Source organism: Acinonyx jubatus, chromosome D3 (assembly GCF_027475565.1).
Source record: "Acinonyx jubatus isolate Ajub_Pintada_27869175 chromosome D3, VMU_Ajub_asm_v1.0, whole genome shotgun sequence".
NCBI classification, from domain to species: Eukaryota; Metazoa; Chordata; class Mammalia; order Carnivora; family Felidae; genus Acinonyx; species Acinonyx jubatus.
The window spans coordinates 69355898-69364028 of record NC_069392.1 but is presented as its reverse complement, the minus strand read 5'-3'; positions in this window follow the sequence as shown (position 1 = coordinate 69364028).

Genomic DNA, 8131 nt, shown 5'->3' with positions numbered 1-8131 from the left:
ATCTGTCTCCTCTGTTCTCTTTTGTTTTGTTTACATTAAATATTTTCATTATAAAGTTCTATTTTATTAAACATTTTAGTAGTTACACTGAAGATTACAAAATACCTAACTTATTGGAGTCTGATAGTGATTTCTAATACAAAGTTATAATAATGGTACATAGGCCACATTGTCCCTAAACAGACAATCCAAGACACTAAAACACTAACTCCATTGACCACATTCCAGGCTCGTGTTTTTGTTTTCTTATATTTTAATTCTATACTATAATCCAGAAAAATTATTAGAATTTTACATATATAAATACCCCTACCCTGTGCTCTTCACTCTTGTGTGACAAAGCTTCCATATGGAATCATTTTCTTTTTGTGCTAAAGAACTTTTAGTGTTTCTTTTAATAGGAGTCTGCTGGCCACAATTTTATTTTTTATAGCTGGAAAACTATTATATTTTTACTTTCAACCGATATTTTATGTGGATTTTCCTTTAAAAGTTACTTTAAATGTATCCTTATTTCATCTATTAAGAATTTAGCTGTCTATTTTGTTATTGAAGTTAACATTTGCCTCTAATTTGAAGATTTTATATTTCACTTTGGTTATTATCAATTAAATAACAATAGGTCTATGGTTTGTTTTTTTTTATCCTGCTTGGGGTTCATAGAAATTCTAAAATACGTGGCTATTTTTCTTTACTATAACTTTCTCAAACAGCATTTCTTGACATGTTTTTCCCATTATCTTTCTCCTTTCTTTACTGACCTATCTACTTTCCTATTTACTAAGCTCTTAACTGTGTCCAATCTGCTGTTAAACCCAACTATGGAATCTTCATGTCATTTATACTCTTCTAGAATTTCAGTTTTATTTTTTAGAAATTAAGGCGGGTAAAATCAAGATGTTTCCATCTATTTTATTAAATATATTATTTACAGTTATTTTTTATTTATTTTTAATTGTTCTTAATGTTTGTTTTTGAGAAAGAACACAAGTGGGGAAGGGGCAGAGAGAGAGGGAGACACAATCTAAAGCAGTCTCCAGGCTCTGAGCTGTCCCTGAGGTGGGACTCAAACTCAAACTACAAGATCACGACCTGAGCCAAAATCTACACCCAAGCAACTGTGCCACCCAGGCACCCCTATTCACAGTTAAAGATTATGTCTGATAATTTTAATTGCCAGGTCACTTGTAGATCTGTTTCTATTGTCTGTGTCTTCTCCTGTAGTTGTTTTGCTATTCCTGGTAATTATTGACTGAATCCTGTTTATGTATGAACATTTATAGAGTCTCTAGATAAGTGACTCCTTCCACCTTCTAGTAGTAGAGGAGTACTTAGATTATCTTAGTCTGATCTGATTGAGCTAACTTTAGGACAATCTGTATGTTCTAAGGTCAGCCTATGTCTGAATTGTCCTTACTCCAAACATATATCCATTAATAATATGAACAGTTTCCTAGAGTTCCTCATTTATGATGGATTCTGAACTCTAATTTTTTATTACCCAAGCACCATGAGAACACTAAAAACAAACTATTTTGGAGCCTTTTGCTCCATGGCTGTTTAGTCTCAGGCTCTGCTAAGACAAGTTGAGTTTTATCTCCCGCAGAGCAATGGATACATACTTAAGTGGAATCTTAAAAGCATCAAGAAATTTATATTAACATAATTGGATTAGGGGACGTAGATATTCTAAACAGTGGGGGGGTGGGGGGCAATAGGAGCTTAAAATCACAGAGACCAGAATGCAAATGGAGGTTTCTGGGGGTGGTAATTAAGCAGTGTAATTAGAATGAAGTGTGTGTCCTGAGGAAAACTGGCAAGAAAATTTTAGGAAGATGAATTGGCCCCAGTCTATACAAGGTTTTGAAACCCAGAGCTTTCAATAATTTTGGAAAGATTATTTCAATAAACCTGAAAAAAATGATATGCATTGAGCAGATATTTTTTTTCTTAAAGGCAGGGAGAAAAATTATATTTTGGATAGGCAAATAAAAGCCAAATGGATAGTTTAGGAAATGTTACATCAACCAGGCCTATATAACACTTGGAGAGAATAAGGAAGTCACAGAATGCAGACAAAAACAATTTATGCCTTAAGTTGAAGTCAGTAATTATTTCTTAGGGCTTCCCAAGAATAATATCTATCACAAAGTCTTAGGTTAATGTAAGGATCTTCAAAGGTCTAGCTGTGCTTCCTTCATACCCGCTGGTACTATACAAGTACACAGGAATTTATTTACGTGCTAGGAAGTAGGTGCTATTGTTGATCCTTACATATCCCCCCGTTTTTGGGGAAAAAATAGCCAACTGCTGACAAGAGTTAGGTATTTCACAGGAATCAATCTACAGTAAAATGTCACAATGTTACACAATCATTTGAAAATTATCTTTTCTAAACTTACAAAGTCTAGAATGCTAGGAGTTATATATTCTAACACTACCACTTAGGAGTATCTGTCCAGAATGGGGACGTATGCTAACTACATTTATTGATAGTTCCATGTTTATATGCTATCAGCAGGATGAAAGCAAGCATGATATAAAGCATGCTACAGAATGTGGGGACTGGAAAACTATTCCAATCACAACATGGCACTGCTGACAATCATACAGTGAATTGCAGTCAAAATGTCTGACTGAAAATCCTTTGGAGGAGAGAGATGTTTTACATCAGAATGGCAGCCAACCCTCCTCTCAACCCTCATTCTCTCCTTGCTATCCAGTCCCTCAAAATCCATGAATATTCATGTTTAAATTAATAGGCACAAGGATCGACTCTAGTATTAACTTCAGTTCTATTATTTGCTATATTTAAAGTTCTACGGAGTCTAGCTAGTGATGTCAACTTCTTTCTGTGATCAACAAACGGAATGTGTAGTTTCTGAATCAATTCTTCCCTTTCAGCTAGTTATGCCATTCTCCTCCTACTGCCTGGAATAGTGAAGAGGGTTGCTCCCTCTCTCACTATGGGAGCATCAGTGCTCATATTTTGTCAGTAGAGTACCTTGGGATGCAAGATGCCTTGTTAGGCACATCCAAGCTATTACTACTAATTGTTCAATTAATTTGCTATTGTATATGGATAAAAATAATGGGTTTGCCTTCTTTGTCGAAATGCCCCCTTAAGCACAATTACATTGCAATATCTGTGCAAAGGCGGTCCACATGCATCGTCAGGTAATTGTCACTGGAGAAAGCTCCATATGCTAATGAATTGTCTTTATCACTGAGAGACAAACGTCCCTGCAAGACTTCTCTAAGGTACATTTATATATCAAACCAACGATAGGCCCAGGCTCATCATAAGAAGAACTGGGAAACTGCAAGTGCTACATCATCATCTTCAGCTCATTTGAGGCATTAGCATTTTGCCATTATCATTTGTTTCCCCGTTCCACCTTCTCCAGGGTAATAGATGTGCTGTGCCCTCAGGGTGCCTCCCACCCACAGACTTCAGAGGATGCCTCCAACACTGAGCCACAGACAACATGAATGAAGGTACAGATTACAGCTGTAACTTCATTAAAAAGATCTGGTGGTGTAGAAGCAATAGAGAGATGTGACCAGAAAGCACAGCATGGCTTCATGATGAGGTGTTCTCGTCTCCTGGCTCTGGATCCACAGCAGCAGCTGAGGTGCTGGTAAGAGACACTTGATTCACTACATTATCTGTGGGGAATTACCCACTGCCTGGTCACACAGGATAGAGAATTTTATATTAAACTGGTAACAGTGTATTAGGTTCTCTGTAGATTAGTTTATAGCACAATAAAGCCAAATGAGTGAGGCATTTGTAGTGGCCAGAGAGAACTGGCTAAAAATCAAATTAATATAAATGATAATATCAGTGACAATACCTTCCATGTTTTGATTAAAACATTCGAACTATGCAAAGCACTTAAAGGAGCTGATGTCATCTGGCAATGTCTGATGACTAACTAGGTTGCCTTCATTTACTAATTCTTATGGTTGTATTAAGTTCCCACTCTTATGAGTTAGACACTCTCCTAGGCACTGTGAATATACAAGAATTCCTACCCAAAAGGCTCTAAGCCTAGTAACTTTCCTGAAATGCCATGCTGCAGAAAAGGTTAAAGATCACCAATCAACTATGTTTTGATTGTCATATCTAGGATATGAATTTGTCACCCACTGCTCAAGAATCTGCCTCTGAGATATTGTACCATCACCCACAACAGACCCTCAGTAGTACCCAACATGGCACCAAGAGTGCATTGTTTCAGAGTGTTGCTGTTCACTGCATATGTCTGGCAAATATTTCTTTTATCACATTGTGACTGCTAGACAATGATGACTAGTCTACAAGTCTTTTCCACCCTTTCAATGCATAAGTGTTGTGTGCACATATTTTTAAATATTTATTTACTTAGGAAGAGAAAGCATACATGAACAGGGGACGGGCAGAGGGAGAAGGAGAGAGAGAATCTTGAGCAGGCTCCATGCCTAGCATGGAGCCTGATACAGCGCTCAATCTCAATCATGAGATCAGGACCAGAGCCAAAATCAAGACTCAGACTGTGTGTACATATTTTGATTAGTATTTTCCTAATATGGCTATGAAACCAAATAACTGGGTGAAATGCTCAAGAAGATTCAAATTTCCAGGACCATTCCATACACTCTGAATCAGACCACAGGATTGAGAGCCTGGAATATCTATTGTTTTTAAATATCATAGGTGCTTGTGGAAGCACTCGGCCATGGCTGGAGAACTATCGATATCTGGGATAAACATTTCCTATCACTTTCCATCATAAAATTCTTGACCTGTGTTCCATTTGCAGCTAATAATTTAAAGCTCTTATATAATATATTATATTATAATTAATAATTATATTAATCATAATCATAATCTTGTACATATGTGTACAGTCTTATATGCATTGGGTTTGTCCTGTCTCCTAGTCCTGGGATCAGATGACAAGGCCTTGGAAAACTGAAGCAATTAACTTTTCAGTCCTTTTGGACTCTGCACCTTTGTACAAACACAGTTTTGCAAGCAGGAACAAACACCATTTAATTAAACAGAAACCTTGTATGGTGTTAATCTGCTCGGAAATTGTGGCAACAATCAGCATCTTAATTAATCTGCTTCATCTCTCTGAATATTCCTCACAAGAAATGTGAAGCAGCAGAAATTACACAGGCAAGGTCTCCTCAATTTGTGGTTTTATTTGGCATTACTAGTGAATGGTACTGAAATCCAACATAGGTTCCTCCCTGAGGTCCAGCCACTGCTTCCCCATGTATTGTGCAAAATAGACTCTCAGAACCATCTGACATAGCCCCAATAATACATTACGTTTTAGTGTATCTCTGAACCCACAGCAGCATCTGGGAACTTGTTAGAAATAAAAATTCCCCATCCCTACCCAAACCTACAGAGTCAGACACTCTGAGGATGAGCCCAACAATGTGCCTCAACAAAGCCCTCCAGGTAAGTCTGATGCACTCAAAGTTCGAGAACCACTGCTCTAGTTAATAACTTTTATATCCTTTCCTATACTGGGCACTATACTAAGCATTTTGAGGTCAATTCCACTTTTAATTGTCTTGTTAGTTGATGCCAAGTGATAATTTCTATTTCGCCTGATCCTTTATTGTCTAAGTAATCTGGTCATCAGAATCCACAAAACTGAATTGATCATCTAATTCCTGAGAATCGGTCAGACCACCAACCTGCCAGGAGCCAATATGACTGAACACAGAGACTTCATTCATAAATCATTTATATCATGAAACAGGAAACCAAACGATGTAAAATTCTTCATTCTCAAAATGCATAGGATGAATTTTAAACTATAATTCCAACTGGATAATGAACCCACCGAAAAAAAAAAAAAAGTTCAATTCATCAACATTTACAAATACTGTCTCAAGACAACCAGAGTTTGAGCTTTGCAGTGATTCACTCATTCACTTTTAATTCACACCTTTTCATTTATTCTTCTCAGAGATGCAATGGAAGGTGTGACAATAACAGGACTAACCTCTTAAACATTCTAGAAATCACACATCCAAAGGAGTGTTCTCACCTTCACAGTTTTCAACTGCTCTTTGGGAAGTGTGTACCCTCATTCCCAGTGTTTGAATTCCACCTGAGATCTAGTTTAGAAGAGGTCTTTCACTGCCTAAAACACATTTATTTCAATAACCCACCAGGAGACCAATTCATCTGAGGGGCAATTTACTTTCATAAAAATGTCCATTTAATTAAAACAATTCAAGTGTGGTAAATAAGGTTCATCATCAAAGCCAGGTGATCACACTTGGGCATTACAGCTTTTCTTGATCTAAACATGATGGGTTCAGTCTTATGATATTAAATCTGGATCTGATGGTCATTTTGACACTGGTGGAGCCATATATAGCTTTTGTTAAAGGTGACTCTTGAGTTTCTAAGTTTGGGTACTCTGGCAAAAATACACATGTATTCATTCTTTTAACAAATTTTTTATTGAGCTTCTATACTGAACCTGATGCTGAGCTGCCAGCAATCAAAATAGACATAGTACCTCTCCAGATAAAGCTATTTTTAGTAACACCTTTGTCATTCCAAGTTTCAGGTAGCCTTTGACTGCTGACATACTTTAGTAATCAATGGTGAAATTACAGTTGTGCAGTTGTAGTCATCCCTCTTTTAATTTAAAGAAAACATTATACCTCAGTCCTGTGAGGCCAGTAGTAACATACAGGTAAAGTTAGGCAAGTTGTCATTCTCAGCTTAGAAGTGAAGGTGAACAAAGATAGCAAGGTTCACACATACTCAGGTGTCATGTTAACCACTATCATGCTAAGCTTACTAAGTTGGAACATAATCAAAAGAGATTAATATAAATAATTCCAGTACTATCTAAATGCTTTATTTTTTATTAACTTTGTAATTTTTTTCTTTTTCAAAAATATTTTTATTTTTTTTACAAAATTTATTGTCAAATTGGTTTCCATATAACACCTAGTGCTCCATCCCAACAGGTGCCCTCCTCAATGCCCATCACCCACTTTCCCCTCCCTCCCACCCCACCCCCATCAACCCTCAGTTTATTCGCAGTTTTTAAGAGTCTCTAATGGTTTGCCTCCTTCCTTCTCTGTAACTTTTTTTTTCCCCTTTCCCTCCCCCATGGTCTTCTGTTAAGTTTCTCAGGATCCACATAAGAGTGAAAACATATGGTATCTGTCTTTCTCTGTATGACTTATTTCACTTAGCATAACACTCTCCAGTTCTATCCACATTGCTACAAAAGGCCAGATTTCATTCTTTCTCATTGCCACGTAGTATTCCATTGTGTATATAAACCATAATTTCTCTATCCGTTCATCAGTTGATGGACGTTTAGGCTCTTTCCATAATTTGGCTATTGTTGAAAGTGCTGCTATAAACATTGGGGTACAAGTGCCCCTATGCATCAGCATTCCTGTATCCCTTGGGTAAATTCCTAGCAGTGCTATTGCTGGGTCATAGGGTAGATCTATTTTTAATTTTTTGAGGAACCTCCACACCGTTTTCCAGAATGGCTGCACCAGTTTGCATTCCCACCAACAGTGCAAGAGGGTTCCTGTTTCTCCACATTCTCTTCTCTCCATGATCTATAGTCTCCTGATTTGTTCATTTTAGCCACTGTGACTGGCGTGAGGTGGTATCTCAGTGTGGTTTTGACTTGTATTTCCCTGATGAGGAGTGACAGACACACAGACCAATGGAATAGGATAGAGACTCCAGAATTGGACCCACAAAAGTATAGTTATTTTAATTAAACATCATTATAACCTTAGGATCATAATAGCACACATCTCCTATTTTACAGATGGGGAAACTGAGGCACAGAGAGAGAGTAATTTGCCATGGCCACATAACTAGATGGAGCAAAGCCAGGCTTTTAACCCACACAGTCTGACTCCAGAGACAGTGCTCTTAACTGTGAAGCTACTATTTCCTTAAAGAAATGGCAATATGAACATAAAACATTCATAGCTAAATGTGGTTGTATTGCTGTATCTGCAATTAAGCTAGGCAAAATCTCTCCTCATTCAGGGAACTGGCCCAGTAACTGACAGTCCTTGGGTCAAGGAGAGCGAGGTCTGGCTTTGCCTTTGATTTTATTGTCCCCAT